General features: G+C 47.5%; 1 protein-coding gene and 1 long non-coding RNA gene across 9 annotated transcripts in view; one reads left to right on the top strand and one right to left on the bottom strand.

The window, feature by feature from the left end:
- The window catches only part of RPS3 (ribosomal protein S3), a 735956-nt gene that overhangs the window by 187963 nt on the left and 524643 nt on the right, over positions 1 to 23350 (bottom strand). The window contains exon 1 of one of the 8 annotated variants that reach the window (XM_050756430.1): positions 21355 to 21358. The exons of the other annotated variants lie outside the window; for them this stretch is intronic. The gene's annotated coding sequence lies outside the window, so the exon portion shown is untranslated. Of the gene's footprint in view, positions 1 to 21354; positions 21359 to 23350 lie in introns of those variants that run through there. 8 annotated transcript variants of the gene reach the window in all.
- Positions 1809 to 23092, top strand: LOC126935300 (uncharacterized). The gene is made up of 4 exons (XR_007719207.1): positions 1809 to 1870; positions 18518 to 18541; positions 18803 to 18844; positions 22952 to 23092. It is a non-coding gene; the product is annotated as an uncharacterized LOC126935300 (long non-coding RNA).

Raw genomic sequence — 23350 nt, 5'->3', positions numbered from 1 at the left:
CCCATTCTGTCACACAGTCTTCTGGTTCCACCCCTCAGCCGGCTTCTCAATCCCTGCTCTAGGAAGACTTCCCATATCGATCTGTTTGCTGTGGTCCTGGGAGCCAAATGTGGACTTTGTGGAAAGTAGTCTTAGTATTCATCCCAGTTCCTAGCACGGTGTCTGGCCCAGAACTTATCTTGAGGACAACAACAAGCACCACCAACCACTTCTCACTTTCTGTCCTGTTGCCTCACAACTGGCAGTCCTGGATCTGTCCGTGGTCCTGAACGTCTTTTTCCGTCTTGTCACTGTCTGCATCAGACTGGCCACTTCCCACATTCCCCAAATTCCATTGTTTCCCCCTCCCCCATATATAGATCATTAGCCTGGACTATTAAATGCAAAATAATATGTGGTGATGATGATATATATTAATTAGGATTAGTTTCAACTATATGCGTCAGGATGCCCAAATGAATTTCTTAAATGATAGAGAAATAGAAGTTCAGTTTCTTTTTCTCTCATGAAAGAAAGTCCAGATGTAGTAGCCCAGAGTCTGAATGGTCTCTCCAAAGTCATGAGGACCTCACATCCTTCTAGCCTCCCACTCTGCCTTCCCGATAGTCCTCATTGCCATGGTCCAAATGGCTGCTAGAGCACCAGCCTTTCCTCCATGGCAGATGGAGGAAAGCTATAAATAACGGTACCCCCTTCCCTTCGTTGGCACTCTCTATACTTTCATTCAACACTTTCACTTACATAAGCACACCTAACTAGCTTTAAGAGGCTAAGTAAGATAATGTGTCCAGCAAAAAGTTATGGTCCTTATTACTGAAGAGGAAGAAGAAATAGTTATTGAAAAGCAACTACAAATCTCTGATATTAGTAACGGAACAGAGGTATTGATGGTGACAGAGATTGTGGTATAATAGTTGTAGTGTTAGTAATGGTGATGGTAATAGTGGTGGTGGTGGTGGTGGGAGAGTGGGGGTGATAATGGTGATGGTAGCATGGATGGTGGTGAATGAAGCTGGTGGCTGGTAAAACTCAGATCCAGGAGCACACCCTCCCTTACACATTAGCCTGGACCAGGAGAATACTGGGAGATGGACCTGGTGACTACAAAGTGTCTTGAGCCTTGGGGCCTGCTCCAAGCCATGCGGGAGTGATTTCTGGCACCCCTGCTATTTGCACTTCATCAGTTACAAGCCTCCCTCCTTCTTGGATACAAGTTATCCCCAGCAGAACATGAATCAGATTCCCCCATCTAGTCTAGAAATAACTCTGGAATGAAAATTTTACGCCTTAGGGATGTGAAGCAGGAAGGGCAATATTGGACTTCCATTTATTAGACAATAAGCACTGATGGAATTTGTGGTTATAGTCAAGGAAAGCTTTGCTGTGAAATACACAGAGAAACACATGGACATGTAGCTTCAGAAATAGAATCAAGTCATTACAAAAACAGAGAGAGTTGCAGAGCTGGAGAAAGAAACAGGCCCACAATCAGAAACCAACAGGCACAGACACATTAGTCTCACAAGGATGGCCAATCTGTCTCCCCAAAGAGATAAGGATACCTGGCCATCTTTTTGTTGTTGTTGTCTGTTTGTTTGCTTGCTTGTTTGAGACAGGGTCTTCCTCTGTCTTTAAGACTTGAGTGCAGTGGTGCAATCATAGCTCACTGCAGCCTTGAACTCCTGGGCTCAAGCGATCCTCCTGCTTTAGCCTCCCAAGTAGCCGGGACTACAGGCACATGTCACTATGCCTGAGTAATATTTAATTTTTTTTTGTAGAGACAGAGTCTCACCATGTTGCCCAGGCTGGTCCTGAACTCCTGGTTTCAAGCAGTCTTTCTACCTGGCCTCCCAAAGTGCTAGGATTACAGGTATGAGCCACTGCCCCTGGCCCACTCAGCCATCGTACTCCAATGGAAAACTTTCATGTTACCAGCTGGGTCCTATGCACTGAAGATACCTAGGAGCCAGAAATAACAGTGATGAGGGGCTCAGAGGTCAGTAACCAATCACAGAAGCGGGCAGTCTGACCTTCCATGCTGCTCTCATCTGCAATGTGATATTGCACTAGTGCACCATGGCCTGCACCAGGCTTTGTGACTGAAGGTGATCAGAGGGGTGAGGCTTGGGTAGGAGGGGGTGTGTCCTCCAGGAAGTCTCCCTCCAGGGGCCCAAGGACACATCTGGAAGCCATTAACAGAGGGACCATCAGGCAGCAGGCTCTGGCTCCAGGTGAGAAGGCGTGATGAGAACATGTGGCAGCCTCCCGCTTGCTGGAGCTGGCACATGGAGGACACCTTGGCACTGAGTAATTCCAGAATCACCCTCTGCCCAGCACTCACCTAGAATGTAGAGCTGTCCACAGGGCGGGCCCTGGAGCTTACCTCCAGAACCTTTGGTGATCCCACCTCCAGTTCACCTCTCGAACCTTTGATGCCAGCTTTTCTGACCTCCGTAGTGGCACTCTTTTTCCAGAAACCCATCCTGATGCCTCCTTTGCCCCTCCCCCCTTAGTCTCTTTCCTTTTCTGCTTCTGCTCAGAGCTCCTATAAGACATTGCTCTGACAGGCCTCCCATTTCCATTGATCTGTGCTTCTTTGGAAGTGACAGCCCTGCCTAGCTTCAGCTGCTGCAGTTCTTCTCTCTGTCCTGCTGGAGCATCTCCATTTCATGGCACTTGCAGTCCTTTCCTAGTGATTGAAGATGTCTGGGTCCCATGTTGGGTCTCAACCCCCTTGCTGCTAACCCTTGGTCCTGGGACTCATATGAATGACTGTCAATTAATTTCCTGCCACTGCAGCACTGGAGCTCCGAGTTCATGATGGAGCCCCGAGAGATTCCACTCTGCAGACAGATCATCTATTACCACCAGCCTGTACCTCCAGAACTGGGGGCTTCTGCCACCCTGGAACTTCTCCCTTCCCAGCATCATGTTGGCTGTTTACCAGGATGTTCTATTCCTGGCTTCCCCCAGTGGATCTGGTTCTAGGTTGCTGGATTTCCCTGACTGCGTTTCAGAATGATAGAAAAAGCATTTAGTCCCAGGTGGCGTTGGGATAACTTCTTCCAAGCCCATACGGGTATAATAGAGATCCCTGGGGATCTCTATGAGTTCGTCACTCACTGGAAGGCTGTGAGTGGGCAGGAAGACCTTGAAGGCTGGCCAGTGCATTGATTATTGGCTGTCCCACATATTCCCGGACATAGGACACGAACCTCAGAACAGATGGGTGAAAAGCAAGTTGTGTAGGCAAGAAGTTCCCTTGGGGCAACCCCAAACTCTGGGTCTCAGCAGCCCCCACAGCTCAGCCAGGATAAGCAGCTCTCACCCTGTCCTTAGCACAAGGACTGACTGTGGTTGGGGCCTTAGCTTTGCCCTGCCAGTGTGTCCCCATCCCTGCCCTGGGGAAGGGAGAAAGAAGCCAGTTGGAAGTTCAGAAAAGGAAAGGCTAAAAAGGAGCCCACAATCAGCACTAATTAGCCACTGGGAGAGAGGAAAGGAGGTCAGAGGACTGAGTCTACTTCTGAAAGAAAGCATCTGGCAGGCAGAACCCCGGTTGGTCATCACCCCCGACTGCCCAGCATGGGCTTGGCCCCACACAAGCCCATCTGACACTGCCCCAGCCCTGCTAGGGGCAGGGCTCCACCTCTGCCCATATACCCTGTTCAGATCTTCAGACCTTCTTCTCTGGAAGAGACAACTGGCTAAAAGGAAAGAGGGAAAGAGGTGAAAGAGGGAGGGAGGGAAGGCAGGCAGATGCGATTGAGCACCCACTGTGTGCAGTGTACTGAGTTGAGAGCTTTGCATACAGGATTATGTTTAATTCTCGCAATGGTCCTGAAATGTGGGTACCTTGGCCCTCAGCCTCCCAGGTAGCTGGGACTACAAGTTTTGAATACAGAGGTAGACACTCAGGTTAAGTAATTGATCCAAGATTACTGAAGAGAGTCTGGTTCAGGCTGTATATGCTGCAGTCTATATTCTCAGTGCTGTGCAATGAGCACTTGGAGGGCAGAGCCCTTGCCCGAATCATCTCTGTGCTCCCAGTGCTCTGCCCAGGCACATGGCAAGTGCTGAGAAGAGCTGTTGAACTTGACAGGCAGAAGAGGCTGAGCCAGGAAAGGACACAAAAAGAGGGAGACGGTGGAATGGTGGAGGTGTAGCAGGTGACTCCCATCCCACGGGACACCGAGCAGGGGACCTCTGGGGGGAGCTTTCCTGGGGCCCAAGACAGCCTTTTACCCAGCCATGGGGGGAGGCAGGGAAGGTAGAAGTGGGGGAACATTGTATTTATTCTTCCCTCTTCTTCCAATTCCCCGGTAGTTACACTGAAGCAGAAAACACAATGAAGAACCTTTAAGCTCTTGCTGGAGCCAAGCCACCCATGCTGGAGCCAAGGCAGATCACCAGCAGGCCAGCTGGCCCAGAGCCAGCTTGTGGCCCAGGGTTGGGGGACCAAGGGGTGTTGAGGGGAAGAGGGCCTCTGGGTACGGCCACTGTGGGCATGATGCCCTTCCACATGGGCTGGACCTTCTGGCAGGGCTGAGTGTCCCTAACGAGGAAGACAGGCAGTGGCATGGGGGGAGGGAAGTGTATCGTCCTGTGTCCCTGAGCACCCCAGTAGCAACTGGGGAGTAGGAGAGATACACTGTGGGTCAGGCCGACTTCACATAGTGGCTGAATCAGTCCTCACAACCATCACCCTGAAAGGTGATGATTCTCAGTCCTGATTTTTTTTTTTTAAATGGAGTCTTGCTCTGTCACCCAGGCAGTGGTGCAATCTTGGCTCACAGCAACCTCCGCCTCCCAGGGTTCAAGCGATTCTCCTGCCTCAGCCTCCTGAGTAGCTGGGATCACAGGCGTGCATCACCATGCCTGGCTAATTTTTGTATTTTTAGTAGAGATAGGGTTTCGCCATGTTGGTCAGGCTGGTCTCAAACTCCTGATCTCAGGTGATCCTCCTGCCTTAGCCTCCCAAGTGCTGGGATTACAGGCACGAGCCACCACATCCGGCCAGCCATAATTTTAAAGATGAGGTACTGTGGTTCACCCCTGTAATCCCAACATTTTGGGAGGCCAAGGCAGGAGGATCACTTGAGGCCAGGAGTTTGAGACCAGCCCAGGAAACTTCAGGAGACCTTGTCTCAACAAAAAAATAAAAAAAGATAACTGGGCATGGTGGCACACGCCCGCTGTCCCAGCTAGTCAGGAGGCTGAGGTGGGAGGATCGCTTGAGCCCTAGGGGTTGAGGCTGCAGTGAGCCATGATTGCACCACTGCGCTCCAGCCTGGGTGACAGAGCAAGACTGTTTCAAAAGAAAAAGAAAGAAAACGAGGAAACTGAGGCATAGAGAGGGTAAGTAATTTGCCTAAAGTCACAGTTGAGTTGGAGGAGGGCTGGGATGCCTCCCCTGGCTGTTTGGCTCCAGGCCTGCTCTTAATCATTATGATCTCCTGAGAGGAGCAGCGAGAAGCTTGCCTGCCTGCACCCCCCAGCAATTAAGGACCCCTTGGTATTGTGAAAAATGTCAGTGGAGTGTGTCTGATTAGGCTCATCAGTGCCCAGCATGGGACACATGTGTTTTTAAGATGGATCACCATTATCCCTGGCTGAAGAATTGCATGGGGTTTTCTAATTACAAATTATTCCTGCTGGATTTCATTATGCTTCCTCTTGTACTGGCTTTTTGTATTTTCATTAATCTTATAAAACTTTGAAAATCATGATCAGCCAAGCTTATTTTCTAGGTCTTAAAAATATATAGTTAAACTTTTATTAAGACACAGTATTGTTATATTTTTTTAAAAGTTAATATTTGACTCAATATTACAAAACAGCAATTACTTGAATTTTACCATTCCACAATTATAATGAGTCAGAAGAGAAAGCTGAACGTTTATCTTCCTATAGAAAACCTTCATTCACTCAGAAACCAAATTTTCTGTGGTAGAGAAAAGTTTTCACTTAAGTGTTTTAGACTGTTTTCAGCCAACAACCAAGTAGGCAAGACGCCTGTGTTAATTTCATAATTTCTAACTGAGACTTTTCACTGATCACTGAAAATTCTTCCAGTTTAACAGCATTAACAAAGACAGCAGAAAATGAATGGTATATATCATTTTAAAAAGAAGAATATAGTTCAAATCCTAGCTAGGAAAAAAAAAATTTAAAGAAGAATAAAGCGTAGTGATCACCAGGACCAAGCCTAGGTTTACTTAAAAGAAGTCAGGCTAATCTCTCATTTCTCTTACTTTGGGAGAACCAAAATTGCAATAGATCAGGGGTCTGTTGAAGTCTTGAGAATCTTGATTTCAAAAAGGCAATTGGAACATCTGCCAAGTGACTTTTTTTTTGTTTTTCAGACAGAGTCTCGCTGTGTCGCCCAGGCTGGAGTGCAGTGGCGCAATCTCGACTCACTGCAACCTCTGACTCCTGGGTTCAAGTGATTCTCCTGGCTCAGCCTCCCAAGTAGCTGCGACTACAGGCACCACCACGCCCAGCTAATTTTTGTATTTTCAGTAGAGACGGGATTTTACTATGTTGGCCAGGCTGGTCTTGAACTCCTGACCTCAGGTGATCCGCCCACCTCGGCCTCCCAAAGTGCTGGGATTACAGCGTGAGCCACCATGCCCAGCCTCCCAAAGTACTTTTATGGCAAGCTACAGTCGGGATCAAATTGTGATACACTAGGGGAATCCCTGGCTGCCTGGACAGCAGGTGGTGGAGAACAGATAAGTGGATCAATGGCAGCTTAGAGGGAAGACTAGTGCCCTGCTCCGGGCTTGGTCCTCCCTGCTGTCTTGCTCAGTCTGATGTGTTTTTTCAAGGACTTGGATTAGGCCAAATAAAGCATGCTTATCAAATCTCGGGGGGAGAGTGATTATGTCAGACAGCAGAACTGGGTTTCAAAATGATCTGGATTACTTTGGCCCATAGGTGATGACCATAGGTTCATGTTCATGGAGGTAAATGTCAGGTCCTTATCAGGGCTCAAAGGTTGGGCTGAGGGAGAGGAGAAGGAATTATTGAGCACATACTTCGTGCTTTATCCTAACGTAAGATAACTCAGTTAATAGTAAAAACCTTAAGAGGAGGATGTTGTTCTCCTTTTATTTTATTTTTTTTTTTTTGGAGACGGAGTCTGGCTCTGTCGCCCGGGCTGGAGTGCAGTGGCCGGATCTTCAGCTCACTGCAAGCTCCGCCCCCCGGGTTTACGCCATTCTCCTGCCTCAGCCTCCCGAGTAGCTGGGACTACAGGCGCCCGCCGCCTCGCCCGGCTAGTTTTTTGTATTTTTTAGTAGAGACGGGGTTTCACCGTGTTCGCCAGGATGGTCTCGATCTCCTGACCTAGTGATCCGCCCGTCTCGGCCTCCCAAAGTGCTGGGATTACAGGCTTGAGCCACCGCGCCCGGCCCTTTTATTTTTTTTTAATTATAGATTCAGAAGGTACGTGTGCAAATTTGTTAAACAGATATTTTGTGTAATGATGAGGTTTGGGCTTCTAGTGTATCCATTGCCCAAATAGTGAACGTTGTACCCAGTAGATAATTTTTCAATCTCACCCACCTTCCACCCTGTTCTCATTTTATAAAGGAAGAAACTGAAAGCCAGAGAAGCTGAGCATTTGCTCAGGTCACATAGTAAGAGATGGAGCTTAGATCAAAGCCAAGGCCCATAAGACTCTTAGGTCCATCTTCATAAAAAGTTCAGGATGGAGGAAACAGCACTTAATAGCAGTTTATGTGGAAAGAAAACAAAACCACACATTTATGTGATATTAGTCCTGAATTCATATGCTAAGTCTTCTCTGAGCCTCTCTTCTGGGGACCATCCTTGAGCTAGGATCGGGGTGCAGAGATGAAAACTCACAGCCCCTGAGCAAGTTGAGCTCCTGGTCTGGGAGAAGAGCAACCAACACTAGAACAGGTGAATTTAACAGTGCTGGGCATACAGGATACTGTGGGAGTCCAGAGAAAACCTGAGCCCTCCAGAAAACTGTAGAGGAGGCAGTGCCTGGCCTGAGACCTGAGGCTGGATGGCTTGTCTGGGAGTCCAGGGAGGACATGGATTGTAGGTCCCGGCAGGTTGACCCAGTCTGGGCCTCACTTCTGCCCCTCAGTGGTGAGGGGCACTGAGGCCCCGGAAGGGGCAGAGCTGAGGGAAGGAGGTTTGCCAACTCTCCAACAGAAATGGAAGAAGAGAGCAGGAGGGGGCGGGGCGTGATGGCTCACACCTGTAATCCCAGCACTTTGGGAGGCCGAGGTGGGAGGATCACTTGAGATCAGAAGTTCATGACCAGCCTGGCCAACATGGTGAAACCCCATCTCTACTAAAAATACAAATATTAGCTGGGCATGGGTGCCTGTAATCCAGCTACTTGGGAGGCTGACGCACAAGAATTGTTTGAACCCGGGAGGCAGAGATTGCAGTGAGCTGAGATCGTGCCATTGCACTCCAGCCTGGGCGACAGAATGAGACTCTGTCTCAGAGAGAGAGAGAGAGAGAGAGAGAGAGAGAGCGCAGGAGGGGAGTGGGAGTTTTGGAAGGCATCTGAGAGCCAGGCGGGGACACGCCTCTGTGGACGCTGGGAGGTTCTGGGAGCTTAGCTCCAGATAGGCCAGTTACTTTGTAACACCCCACTGTGTCCTGCAGCTGATCCTTCAAGTGAGAAGGGCTAGAGACTGGTGTTCAGGGGCAGTGAGCACGTAAACAGATGTCCTGGGAATCATTTGGAAGAGGAAAAGAGGGCATCCCAGGTCCTTGTGCTCACAGGAAAGACAATCTGAATAACACATGGAAGTTTCTAAGGTGGGGAATGAGGCCAGGTGGGCTGGAGACAGGAGGTCAGGAGACAGAGAAGGGGGTTGTTGAGATACAACTGGCACTGTCAGCAAAGGCCAGGCCATGGTGGGCCTTGCAGGCCTTGAAGATTTTAACCTTTGTCTCAAAGGCAAGGAGAAGCCATTGGAGGCTTTTAAGTAGAAATGTGACATAATTTTGTTTGCATTTTGTAAAGATCACTCTCACCACATGATTCAAAGAGGTGAAAGGCGATGGTGCTTGTGCTGGGTGGTGGTGAGGAGGTGGGGAGTGGTGGGTGGGTTTGAGATACTTGGGGTCTCATGACAGGCTGGATACAGGATGAATGGGAGGGATGGGGTTCCTGCCCTGTGGGTGGTAGAATTGACAGAGGGAAGACCAGGTGTGAGGTGGCAGACAGGGTGAACTCAGTCTTGGTCCTGATAAGTTAGGGATGCCAAGACATCCAAGTGGAGACATTGACTGGGCAGTGGGATATTGAAGCCTAGAATTTGGGAGCCATGTCAGGGCTGGGGGTGCACAGCTGGGATTTGCCAGCACTTAGAGGATAATTGAAGCTACAGACCCACCATACCTGTATATTCAAGGCCCTTCTGGGTCCCCTAGCTGCTCTGGGAAGCCATTCCTGACCCCTACGCCACTGCAAGGCTAGCTTAGGGCACCCTCCAGCTCCCTCTGCTTCCCGGTGGTGGTGTCTTACCAGTTTCTGCCACCTGCTCTCTGCCTGCCCCCAGATGGCGCGCTCCTGAGGGCAGGGACCACATTCATTCCTGCTTCCCCAGAGCCCAGCACAGGCTGTGGCTCAGAGAGGCATTTCAGCAGTTTGAGTAGAGTGGGCTGCCAGAGAGGGAAATGAGCTTCCTGTCCCAGAAGGCATGAGAGCCAGGGCTCTACAGCCAGGGGATGAGAGAGAGCCCTCCATTCAGCAGATGTCCTTTGGAGTCTAGTTTTTCAGGATCTGAGTCACCTCCCCAAGGGAAGAGGAAGCGTTTTCACCTGAGTCCATGGTCATTCTGTGGCCTCCTCCAGAGAGGTTTTTAGAGGCTGTGCTGAGCTCAGCAGAATGCCCTCCTCCTGCCACCAGCCTCTTTGGCCCTGAAGCTGCCACCCAAGCATAGATGCCTTGCTAGAGTTTAGCAGAAGCTGCTGAGGTGGCTCTGGTCTGGATTGTTAGGGTTGGCTGCTTGCCCTGCCCAGCCTCCTAGACCTCAGCCTTGGCCTGGGCCCTCCTCCTCCCTGCCGCCTCTGCTTTACCCATGGCATCTCTTACTGCAGTGGCTTAGCTACCGGGACCGAAGTGGGCCTCAGCCTAGAGATTCTAGGGGCTCGGCAGGGAGTGTACTGGGAAGGAGAAGGAGAGGGAGGAGCTTGGTGAAGAAGCTGGGAGGGAGAGAGAAGGGAAGAGGTTTGGGGGAGAGGAGAAAGAGACACAGAAAGTCAGCACTGGGCTGGGTGGCCTTGAGGTTACCAGCTCCTCCCTAGATTTGCCCAGGAAAAAACTGAGAAGAGAGGGGGCCTGACTTAACTAGAGGATGCACGGGGCACCAAGAATCCTCCTTGCACTTGGAAGGGCGAGAAAGGCCAAGCAAGGCAGAGGGCCCTGGAGGCCAGGGGAGGTCGCGGCAGTGCAGGGAGGAAAGGGGGCTGGGGGCTTGCCACTCAGACAAGAAAGATACCGAAGGCACCAGGGAGAGGCCCACAATTCACACAACTGAGCAGCCCTGCCCCATTTGCAGAGGAAGGTGAACCTTGAAGCCTGGGAAATGAGAGATGAAACCAGCAGAGAGGAGGATTCCAGCTACCGGAGCTGGAGTCCTCATAGTGCAGAAGGGCTTGATAACATACACGTTGTTACAAGACGTGGGCACACTGGGCTCTTCCCACCCTGGTTCTGAGTGGTCGGCGGGAGATAACCGTGGTCACTGTGCCCTCATGCTGGCCACACCAGCTTGGTTAGTGAACGCTGCAGGAACTGCCAGGCTGTCCCAGAAAATGCAGAACTACTTATGCTTCCAACCATGATAGGATATGACTATGAGAACTTGAAAGGACCAAGGCATGTCAGTACCGTCACTAGGGTAATATCTTATTTATGCTTGTTTCTTTTTCTTTTTCTTTTTTCTTTTTTTTCTTTTTTGAGACAGATTCTGGCTCTGTCGCCCAGCCTGGAGTGCAGTGGCAAGATCTCGGCTTACTGTAACCTCCACCTTCTGGGCTCGAGCCATCCTCCCACTTCAGCCTCCTGAGTAGCTGGGATTACAGGCGCTTGTTACCACATCTGGCTAATTTTTGTATTTTTTGTAGATTCAGAGTTTCACCATGTTGGTGGGACTGGTTTCGAACTCCTGGGCTCAGGCAATCCACCCATGTGGGCCTCTCAAAGTGCTGGAATTACAGGTGTGAATCACTGTGCCTGGTCTATGCTTGTTTTTAAAATAAAATTTATTTTACTTTTTTTTTTGGTGTAAAAATTTGAAAAACAGAAGTTGAAAGAAAAATAATTATGCTCATAGTCCCACCATCTAGATACTTTTTTTGATGGACATCTTTCCAGTCTTTTTTCTATGCATATTTTCTTCATAATTATTATAACACTGCTATAATCCTTAAAATGGTTTTACAGCTGGGCACGGTGGCTCACGCCTATAATGTTAGCACTTTGGGAAGCCATGGCTGGAGGATTGCTTGAGCCCAGGATTTCAAGATCAGCCTGGGTAACATAGTGAGACCTTATTTCCACAAGAAATAAATAAAAATCAGGCCGGGTACAGTGGCTCACACCTGTAATTCCAGCACTTCGGGAGGCTGAGGCGGGCGGATTGCCTGAGCTCAGGAGTTCGCGATCAGCTTGGGCAACACGGTGAAACCCCGTCTCTACTAAAATAAAAATAATTAGCCAGGCGTGACAGCATGAGCCTGTAGTCCCAGCTACTTGAGAGGCTGAGGCAGGAGAATTGCTTGAACCCTGGGAGGCGGAGATTGCAGTGAGCCGAGATCGCACCACTGCACTCCAGCCTGGGCAGCAGAGTGAGACTGTTTCAAAAAATATATATTTATATATATTAGCCGGGCATGGCGGCATGTTCCTGTAGTCCCACCTACTTGGGAGACTGAGGTGGGATGGTCACTTGAACCTGGGAGGTCAAGGCTGCAGTGAGTCGCACCACTGTACTCCAGCCTGGGTGACGGAGTGAGACTCTGTCGGAAAAACAAAAACAAAAACAAAAAACCCAGCCAAACAAACAAAAAACTGTTCTTTAGCTGGGGTGTGGTGGCATGGGCCTGTGGTCCCAGCTACTTGGGAGGCTGAGGTGGGAGGGTCACTTGAGCCCAGGAGTTTAAGGGTACAAAGAGCCATGATTGTACCACTGCACTCCAGCTTGGGTGACAGAGTGAGATACTGTCTCAAAACAAAACAAACAAAAAAACAGGTTTACGTTATTTTTATTTATGATTGTTAAGGTAAAGTGTGCTCTCTCTCTTTTTTTTAATAGGGAAGTACAGAAAAACATTAGAAAGCTAAAAAAAAAATTACTCATGATCCCATCAGTCATCGTGTGAAGACGTTGGAGTATTTATTTCCAGTAATGTTTTTGTGCCCCACACTTTTTAAAAAATGTGTACAAGTGCTTTGTGTTTACAGTTTGGGAGGCAGCATAATGTGTTTATGAATAACAACAACAAAACCCACCAGTTTTTGAGTCCTGGCTTCATCAGCTACTACTAGCTGAGTGACTTTGGGAAATTTATTTCACCTTTATTAACCTCAGTTTCCTCAGCTGTAGAATGGGAGCAACCATTACCTAGCTTATAGAGTTGCATTGAAAATTTGTGTATATACTATACAGCCATAAAAAAGAACAAGATGTCCTTTGTGGGAACATGGATGGAACTGGAGGCCATTATTCTTAACAAACTAACACAGGAACAGAAAACCAACTACCACACGTTCTCACTTATAAGTGGGAGCTAAATGATGAGAACGCATGGACACATAAAAGGGAACAACACGCATTGCAGCCCATTGGAGGATGGAGGGTGGGAGGAGGGAGAGGATCAGGAAAAATAGCTAATGAGTACTCGGCTCAATACCTGGGTGATGAAATAATCTGTACAACAAACCCCATGACACAAGTTTACTTATGTAACAAACCTACACATGTACCGCTGAACTTAAAAGTAAAAAATAAAAAAAAGAAAAAAATAAATTGTGGATATAAAACTCCTGGCAAGGCAGAGGCCTTGGAACCCTATATAGTGCTGGGCCTTTACTGTAAAAAAACAAAAACAAAAACAAAAACAGCTCGTGGCAATGAATTGAGCCCTTAGTGGGTCCTCAATAAAGGGGCAGCGAACATTTGCCACATTTTTTTTCTTTTTTTTTTTGCTGCATAGGACTAATCCGTTGCTTTGTATTTTGAGTAAATCTCCCACTAGGTGAGGCTTTATGGAAACTAGGATCCCATCTCCCCCTTCAAAGTCAAACGTGGCCAGATACTCTTTCACTTCCACTCCCTGCAATTTGGCCGACAGAGTGCCTGGCTCAGGATTTGATGTGAAAATTGGTGAGGCTGGGAGGAAGCTTCATTAGAACTCATTGTGCTTTTGTCATGCCACAGTCTGGATATGCAGTGGGGTGATGTTCAGAGGCCAAGATCATGCTGTTGGAGACACTGGAATCAGCTGTTCCTATGTTATGAACTTGATTGTGAATTCAGCTGTTCATTCATCTCCAGCTTTCTCATCCATTCTGAGATGCCTGGTGGAACTTTCAATAGGTTTTTTCTGTTTTGTTTAACCTGAGTCAGTTTGTTGCTTGCACCACAATGGTTAGTTCTTATCCACATATTTATTTATTTATTTTGTAGAGACAGGGTCTCACTGTGTTGCCCAGGGTAGTCTCAAATTCCTGGGCTCAAGCAGTCCTCCTGCCTTGGCCTCCCAAAGTGTTGGGATTACAGGCATGAATCACTGCGCCCAGCCAAGGTTAGTTCTTAAATCTTTCCAATAATAAAGTAAATTTGAAACATTAGCTTCAATTTCCAGCCCAAGTTTTCATGCAGAAAGGTCCTGGGGGATATGCTAGAAGTACCATTCTCTGTGCTGGCCTTTTGGACAAAGAACAGGATGACCCTCAGATCTTTGCCTCTCTGCTTGGTCCAGAGCCAGCCTGGAAAGGGGAGGTGCTCAGAGAGGGCTGCTGATGGAAAGAGTAAAGGAGGGAAGGGAGAGAGTACAAAGAAGATTTCCATGTGAAGAAGAAAGCTCCTGAAGGCAGCTTAGGTGTGGTGCATTTGAATTCCTGAGGCTCTTGGGCCTCTACCCAATGAATCCTGATTCCAGCATCCTGGAACAGTTCCAACTCATTTTCCCTTTTTGATCTCACATCCTCCCATGTTTCCCAAGGATGGCACTGCCCAATATAGAAATCCTGAGTGCCATCCAGGACACTTCCCTTGATCTCTCTTCCCCAGCATCCAGCAGTCCTGGTGAGTCCCCCTACTAAACATCTCTCAATCCATGTCTTGCCCCCATCCCCAGGGTTCTAGTTTATCCTCTCATCCATCTGCATTTCTCCCCAAGGCCCTGGATTACCGTAAGATGTATCCTTGGGAGGCCAGGTAGTTGTCAGGGGCAGGCGCCCAGATGTCAGCTCCCCTCTGAGCAGCGAGACTGCTTGTCTGGATATCTCCGTCTGTAGGCAAGGGGCTGTACACAGGTCTAGCCAACAATTGGAGCCCCAGAAATACCATGTCTGGCCTCAATCTCACTTGGAGCCAAGTTGGTACTAACCAGCTTGAAAAGAGGGAATATTTGTGTGTCCTTCTAGAGTCCCCATGGGTGCAGGGACTGAATCAGGTTCATCTCTGCTCCCCCACTCTCACCCCACCCCGGTTCTAGCATGGGACATGGCCTGCCATCAGTGCTTAGAAAGTGTGGAATGACAGTCTGGGATCATTGTCTCAATCCTTTCTTGGCATCCCATCAAAAGTGAGACCTAAGCCTGCCTACCTATCCTACCTTGCACCCCCCATCCCTACCTCACTCTCCAGGCTCCATCCACAAGACTCATTCATAGTTCTCTGAATGCGTGCCAACCCACCTCACCCACCATGCCATTGTACATGCTTTTCCCTCCACCCAAAGCCTTCCCTCAACCAGGTCAGCTTGAAGACCTCCCATGAATCCATCCTTCCTTTAAGGCTCAGGGAGTGCAAGTGCTGCCTCCTCTGGGAAGCCTTCTGGAACTGGCCTTGGGAGGCCTCCCTCCCTTGTGCTGTCTCCGTGCCTGCCCATGCAGAACTCTGTTTGCCACTTGGCATGGAGTGTTGTGAGTATGTGTCCCCCCACGAAGCAGTACCCCTGAAGGAACCAGGTTTGTTTCCTTCTGTACCTCCAGGGTTTAGCTGGTACCTAGCCCAGAGGGAATGCCAGGACATGGTAGTTCCTCTTCACTCATACCCACTTTTTGGAGGCAGATGATGCAGCTAGAGAGGTTGCAGGGCCTTGAATGCCAGGCTAAAGAGAGAGGCTTGGCTAGATTTGCATTGTTCAATGATACTGGTGGCTGGGACACCCTCATTTGGGGACTGGATAGTGATTTTTTTCTATTTTGAACCTCTTCCAGCCCAGAGGACAGGGATTAGTTCCTTAGCAGGAAGATAAAAGATGAGCCTGAGCTCATGACTCCCTCCTCTCCTGGACTCCCTTTCCCCTTCTGCATTCACTCTCAAGTCCCAGAGTCCCTCTCTAAAGGCCTGGGATCTGGAATCCACCCCCACTACTCAAGGACCAAGTCCAAACCTCAATCCCCAGTTATGTAAGTGAATTATCTGCTGTCCCCAACCAGCGCCAGCCAGATCTCCTCCTCCTCCTAATTGATTTAATCTTCTCATACCAGAGAGTGGGGCCGGGTTTGGGGAGATGGTGTTGATCAGAAGCCAACACATCAGTGACGTAGACTCATTAATTACAGAGAATCTGGGTCATGGATTGGCTCTTAGTGGCTCTGATCCTCCTCCTCCTCCCTAGTCATTTGGGTCTATGAAAGGACATTTTCAGCAACTCCTCATTCCTCAAGCCCCTGTCCTACATATAGAGAAAGACAAGGGTCCCTAAGACCCTGTCTGTCTCTTAGATCCCCCTAACCCTTAGCTATGAACAGAACTTCCCTGCATTCCAGTTCTGAGTACAGGACATAGATAAACCTAATTCATTGAAAAATGAAGAGATGAACAAACTATTTAACTTTAGGCTGGGACGATACCTTAATTTACTTTCCACACCAAGCATGCCTCTACTTTGCAGCTTCCTGGATAGAGGATGCCCAGACCCTATTTGTACACCCTCAGGAATAGGGAGCTCACTGCCCTGGGATGGTCCTTCCCTTGTGTGATGACTCCACCTAGGAGAAAGTCCTTTTTCACATGGGGCTGGGATACCAGCCTGGTGACTTCCCCTCGGACCCAGCTCTGCTTCCGAGGACATAGGGCATGCCCCAGGACAGCCAGCCAGATCCTGGGACACAGTGGTTGCCACTACTGAGTTTGCTTTTCTCCAGGCTGAACACTTAAGGTTCTTTCACTGGTTCCTCAATTGTTGGACTTTAGAGATTACTCTCTACTGTATCTCCTATGTGCATATCTTAGTTCATTTTTGTGCTACTATAACAGAATACCTGAGACTAGGCCATTTATAAGGAACAGAGATTTATTTCTTACACTTCTAGAAGTCTAAGATTGAGGGGCCCACATCTGGTGAGGGCCTTTGTGCAGCGTGATCCCACGGCAGAGGGGAGAAGGGCAAGAGAGGGTGTGTGTGTGAGAGAGAAAGAGAGAGAGAGAGTGAGCAAGAGAGGGCTTGCTTTTATAACAAACCCACTTTTTCAATAATGAACCCATTTCCATGATAGCAATATTCATTCCTTCATGAGGGCAGAGCCCTTATGAACTAATCCCCTCTTAAAGGCCCTACCTCTCAACACTGTTTAATTCAGTTTCTAACACATGGACTTTGGGGGACACCATAGCAATGCACAAGCTTTGGATGGCATCATCTATTCAGAGGTACAGAGCAGAGCACAGATTCCAGGGAAGTGTGAACAGCTCAGGGCAGGATAGAATCATCACTCTTTTTGGTCTTGTTATTAGATTTCCACTGATACAGCCTGAAATTGCCTGAGATCTTTGGGGGTGTTAACACACTTTGACTCAGCTTAAGCACAGAGTCAACTAACCTCCATCGTAACTTTTCTGGCACCAGCAATGGAAAGTTTCTGTGAAAAAGATATTAGGAACATCTCCATGTTCCCCCAACAAATAATTCTCTCCACCTACTCTGACATTTGTCTTTCCAGACAATGATGCAATTATTCATCTACTTGTTTGCCCATGCAACTACCCAACCACATATATATGCAGGTTTGTTACATAGACAAACATGTGCCATGATGGTTTGTTGCAACCTATCACTTAGGTATTATGCACCATATGATTAGCTATTTATCTTGATGCTCTCTGTCCCCTCACCCTCTGACAGGTCCCAGTATGTGGTGTTGCCCTCCCTGTGTCCATGTGTTCTCATTGTCCAGCTCCCACTTATAAGTGAGAACATGCATTAACCAACTATATATTAACCCATACATTTACCAGCCCAACTAGCCACCCACATTCCCTTCCATTCATCTGTCCATAGAACACTCATTCACCTGTCCAACTACCCACTCATCCACAAATCCACTTACATTTAATCAATTTTCTACCCTCCTATCCAATGATATACTTCCCTGTTATTAATCCATCCATTCACCCACCCACTTACTTACCCACATATTCATCCCTTCATCTACCCTCTCTCCCAATCACCCATACACCTGTATTCATCATCCATCCATCCATCCATCCATCCATCCATCCATCCATCCATCATCCCGATTTTTTTTTCTTTTTTTGAGATGGAGTTTTGCTCTTGTTGCCCAAGCTGGAGTGCAAAGGCATGATCTCAGCTAACTGCAACCTCCACCTCCCGGGTTCAAGTGATTCTCTTGCCTCAGCCTCTCAAGTAGCTGGGATTACAGGCGTGCACCACCACATCTGGCTAATTTTTTTGTAGTTTTAGTAGACACAAGGTTTCATCATGTTGGCCAGGCTGGTCTCGAGCTCCTGAACACAGGTGATCCACCCACCTTGGTCTCCCACAGTGCTGTGATTACAGACATGAGCCATCATGCCCAGCCCATCCATCCATTTTTTTTACTGAGATTCTATGGCGTGTCAAATCTTGTGTTGAGTATTTTGTGCGTGCGCTCTCTCTCTCTGCCCTTCCTTTTCTTAGGGGAAGGAATAGGAGCAGATAAAGCAAATGGTGTGAAATACTATAAAATAGGAACAAAGAAAATGCTTTGGAGATTTGGAGGAGAAAGTGGCTTCTGGATGAGGTTATGGTTGCCTTCCTGTCAGGGGAGACATTTGGTTTGGGCCTTGATAAAACAGCAGTATTTGGATATACCCGAGTACATTGGAAGTCATTCCAAGTAGAAGAAGCAAAACATCAAAGACAAGGTGCCTAGAGAGCAGCATTCATATCTTATGCTTTATATCCCTCCTAAAGTGCCTAGTAGAGAACTGGGCACACTTCAGCAACCTAATACATACTTGCTGATTCATATTGTCTCTCTCTCTCTCTCCTTCTCTGACAGGGGCACCCCCAACACTTAATTAAGGTGAGAATTCACTCTTTCTCTTTAAAAGATTCAAGAGTTGCCTTATAGATAGCCTTGGGCAAGTCACAAAACCTTTCTGGGATTCTCTGAGTTTGGGGTTGATTTTCTGTCTCTATCAGGTGATCCTTTCCCCATAATCTTAATTACTTATGCCATGCTCTCTGTTCTCTTCAGAGAGATTAGCATTTACACATATGTTTAATGTTATTTTCTTTTGCTAACACCAATTAATGTAATCCTATCTGTTTTTAACTTCCTTAGCCTCGATTTTCAGGCAAGAAAGTCTGTGATATGAATGAAGGGGTAAGTTTGTGGAAATAGCATTGGGGTAGAAGCCAGGAGCCATGAATTCAAGCCAGCTTTGCCATAAGCTTGCTGTGTGACCTTGGGCAAGTCCCTTTCCCTCTCTGTTTTAAAGGTTTTCCACTATAGCACATTAGCACTGAACTCAGCATCTGATATTGTCTAGTCCAATATACATCTTGCAAATGGAAAAACAGGCTCAGAAAGAAAGGGCACATGACCTGTTCTAGATCATATCTGGATTAGTGGCAAAGCTAGGACTAAACTAAACTTCCTGACTTCCATTTTAGGGATTTCTCTACCCAACCACCACATTTCAGCCTTCATTCACAGCCTCTGTATATCTCAGAGACAGCTTCATCTCCCATTTTCATTCCCTAGGAAGAAACGTGTGAATCTTCCAAGTGTTCTGTCTGTTTTACTGATTCATGCCTGGGTGGGGGCTGGGTAGGCAGTATTTAAGAGCAAGCATTCCCAGCCTGACGGAGTTAATTATGTTCATCAGGAAGGGAGAAGAGAAAGGAACAAGGCGCTCTGGTTATCTACTGGGCTTTAATCAAATTGAGAAGAGAGGAAATCCATCACCCAGAGGCTGAGGGAGGTGGAGACCTTGGCTTCCGCTGGCTCCGCGTCCTGTAATGGGTTGGGCGCTGTCCAAGGTGCTGACATCTTCACTTACTGCTCTGAGTTGCTGGGAGGAGCTGGGAGAGGCCCCCTCCTGGCCAAGGGACATCAGCTCTTAGAAGAGGGTCCAGAAGAGACTTAGAGAGGGTGTGGGCATGTTGGGAGAGGCTCGAGTTCCTACTCTGCCTCCTGAACCTTTTCTTTTCCGTATATTTGTCTATCTGCTTTAAGAAAAATATTTCTTCTTATGGCCAGAGTCCTGGGTTGGGATAGAGGGAGGGAATACACAGACTCCTTGCTGTCAGGGAGAGGGGCCCGAGCCTGAGGGTGGAGGTACAGTCCTTGAGGACTTCCATATCTTTTTTTTTTTTTGACTTAGTATTGCTCTGTCGCCAGGCTGGAGTGCAGTGGCGCAATCTCAGCTCACTGCAACCTCTGCATCCCGTGTTTAAGCGATTCCCCTGCCTCAGCCTCCCGAGTAGCTGGGACTACAGGCGCACACCACCACGCCTGTCTAATTTTTTGTATTGTAGTAGAGATGGGGTTTCACCATGTTGGCCACGATGGTCTCAATCTCCTGACTTCAGGTGATCTGCCCGCTTCAGCCTCTCAAAGTGCTGGGATTACAGGCGTGAGATACCGCGCCCAGCCGAGGACTTCCATATCTTAAAGGGGAGAAGTGGCTTCTGCTTTTGTGAAATCGTTAGTCCAATGGCAGAGACATATACTTGCCTTTGGGAGTTTGTTGATCTGATAGAGGAACTTTACTGTACCTCTAACTCTACTCAAGTATGATACAAGGGAACATTGGCCCATGTCTACATGGAGCCTCCAGTCTGATGGAGAAGACATGGTCTTCTACTGTAAAATTCCCAGTCTCATTGAGGAGCCAAACTCTTGATTCAGGGGGAAATCTCACATATAATCAGGGAGACAGGATAGACAGATAAGTTACAGGTCTGTACAGTAACCAGCCAAGGAACTCATATCTTCACATTTCACACTCAAATTAGGTTGTTGGTGTTAGAGATTTAGTGTCAACCATGGAAAGCCTCCTGGAAGAGGCACATTTGAGTTGGGTTAACGGGAAAGGAAGGGACATGTGTCTCTAGACCTTGGGTCACGTGAGAACCATAACCATGTCTTCCCATTTTTTATATTCCCTTTGAAATAAGTATAAGCCTCGTCACAGTGAAGACTCTTCCTTAATAAACAACAACCAGCAGGTAGAGAGTAATGTACCTCTTTGGTAGGCTGGGAGACAGCAGAGTGTGGATGGGCTCAGAATTAGGGAGGAGGGTTAGTTGGGACAGAAAGCCTGAGGCTGGGGTGGGAGAATGATGGTGAAATGACAGGATAGGCAGAAGGAACAGCCCAATGTGTGTCCAGGCCACTGAACCACAGCATTTGGAGTAACTCCCTTGTATTTCTGGAGCTGGTGAGAGACACTTTATTGAATCTTGAATTGTTAAAGCTAGAGACCATTACATTATAAAATCATAGGCTTCTCAGCTTCTAGAGCTACACAATTATGGAAAGTTCTAGTATTAAAATCATAGCATCTTAGCAGGGAAGAATCACAGAAATTATAGAACTGTAAAATATTAGAGCCAGAGAGCCAAAACTCCATATTAGACAATTTTAAAATCCAAGAATCTCAGTGTTAAAAAGGAAAAAGAGAACTCAACAATTTATTGATCCTCTCTATTTGCACTGGTTATGATGTTAGGAGCACTCTCATATGTTATCCCATTTAATTCCTACCACAAGTCTTATGTCATTCAGTCCCATACCTGTTCAAACCTTTGTCAGTAATACTGCATTATCAAACACAAGCTTGCATAACCTTTATGACATGGGAGTCATCACATCTGGGCATAGCTCTGCCCCCTGCCAAATGGTGCTAGAAAATTCTCCCTTACGTAAGTTGCACTCTATCTCCCTGTCGTGCTCCCACACCGGTCCAGTTCATGTCCTCTGAGCTACACCGAGTAAGTCTAATCTCCTGCTCACATGACAGCTTTTCAGATGTCTAAAGACAGCCCTTATTTCTTTCTTCTCTAGGCTAAGCTGGCTTGTTGATCATGTAGCTAGAAATGGGACAGCAAATGAAAGAATATTTGAGCTTAAGAGGCCCTTAGAGGTCACCTTGTCTGGATACTTCCTTTTACTGCTAGGCAATATGGCTTTATAGTCAGGATCCTGGACCTCATGTTTCTGGGCCTCTTTATTTTATCCCTAAAATAAAGATAATAGTAATACTGCCATAACAGAGGTGTTGTGAAGATTGAATGAGATGATTCAAGGGAAGCTCTTAGAAGAGCGCTGGACACACAGTAAACAGCCAGTAAATATTAGCTGTAATCACTGGAGGCCCAGAGGGGGAAGGGACTTGCTCAAGATCGCACAGCAACTCAGAGGCAGAGCTGGGGTTAGACCAAGGACACCTGCCTCCCAGCCTGGGCCCTTTCCCATTCCACTCTTCCCTCTGTCTTCCTCAGAAAAAGAAAATAGTCCCAGAGGGGACCAGGATACTTCTCACTGAATCATTTAGGATGCAAGGAAGAGGTCACCTGCTTTAGAGTGGCTTAAAATTTTTGTTTCTTAATGAGGCCAGAAGAAGGTGGTACCAGGATTGGTCTGCTGATTCAACAATGTCTTTGATGACCCAGGCATTTCCCATTCTGAGCCTTGAGGGTGACTACCCCTGTGATTGCAAGAAGACTGAGTGCCATCAGGAACCGTGTCCTCCCAAGCAGGGAGAAAGGGCATGGTAACAAAAAGGGTGTTCTCCTTTCACATCATCCTCTTATCCAGGAGAGAAGCTTTCCCAGCAGACTATCCCCAAACATGTCATTGACTAAGACGAGGTCACATGTCTACTCTTGGACCACTCTCTGGCAAAGGGGAAGGCATTTCCATTGCTGCCTTGGATCATCCCTTGGCTGAGCACCTTGCTATCGGAATGAAGAAGAGAGCATTTGCCATGGGAAGGCAACCAATACCACCTGCCATACTCACCTTCTGTTTTCTCTCTGGATTGCCCTCCTACCTCCTCTCCACCTCTGCCAGGAAGTCTTCCCTAGTTGCCAGGCCCTTGTCTAGGACACCCTCTTCTAATGTAATTGAACGTTCTTTAATTCAAGTTACATTTCACGTTGCCAAAGATCTCTTACCTTATCATGTCCAGATCTTGTCTTCTCAACCAGGCTGTGATAGGTCATTGCAAGAGTTATAGCAGTGACTAATGAATAAGAACCTATTGTGGGTCAGGCACTGGTCTGGGTGCTTGTTGTAACCAGCTTCTAAATGGCTCCCAATGATCCATACCCCCTGGTATTCATGCCCTTTTGTATTCCCCTCCCACATTATACCAGGGTTTGTCTATGTGACCAAGAGAATATGGCAAGTTATGGTATGTTAATTCCAAGATTAAATCATAAAAGACACATGGAATCAAAGCTTTTGGTCAACTGCCAACAGGGTACAGAGGCCCAACAACAATCATTGAATGAGCTTGGAAGTGGATCCTCTCACTCCAGTCAAGCCTTCTGATGACTGCAGCCCTGGGTGATGCTTGACTACAGCTTCATTAGAAATCCTCATGAAGATCCAGCACCTTCCAGTTAGCCCATCTGTGGGTTCTTGACCCTCAGAAATTCTATGAAATAATAAATATTTGTTGTTTTAAGTTGGTAAACTTTGTGGAAATTTGTTTTTTAGTTTTGGGGTTTTTTTTTGAGGCAGGGCCTTGCTCTGTTACCCAGACTGGAATGCAGTGGTACAATCACTGCTCACTGCAGTCTTGACTTCCTGGGCTCAAGCAATCCTCCCACCTAAACCTCACAAGGAGCTGAGACTACAGGTGTGGGTGCTACCACA

The sequence above is a fragment of the Macaca thibetana genome, chromosome 14 (genome assembly GCF_024542745.1).
Source record: "Macaca thibetana thibetana isolate TM-01 chromosome 14, ASM2454274v1, whole genome shotgun sequence".
Classification (NCBI taxonomy): Eukaryota; Metazoa; Chordata; class Mammalia; order Primates; family Cercopithecidae; genus Macaca; species Macaca thibetana.
Note: the sequence above shows the minus strand (reverse complement) of the source record. Positions and strands in the feature narration are given on the sequence as shown.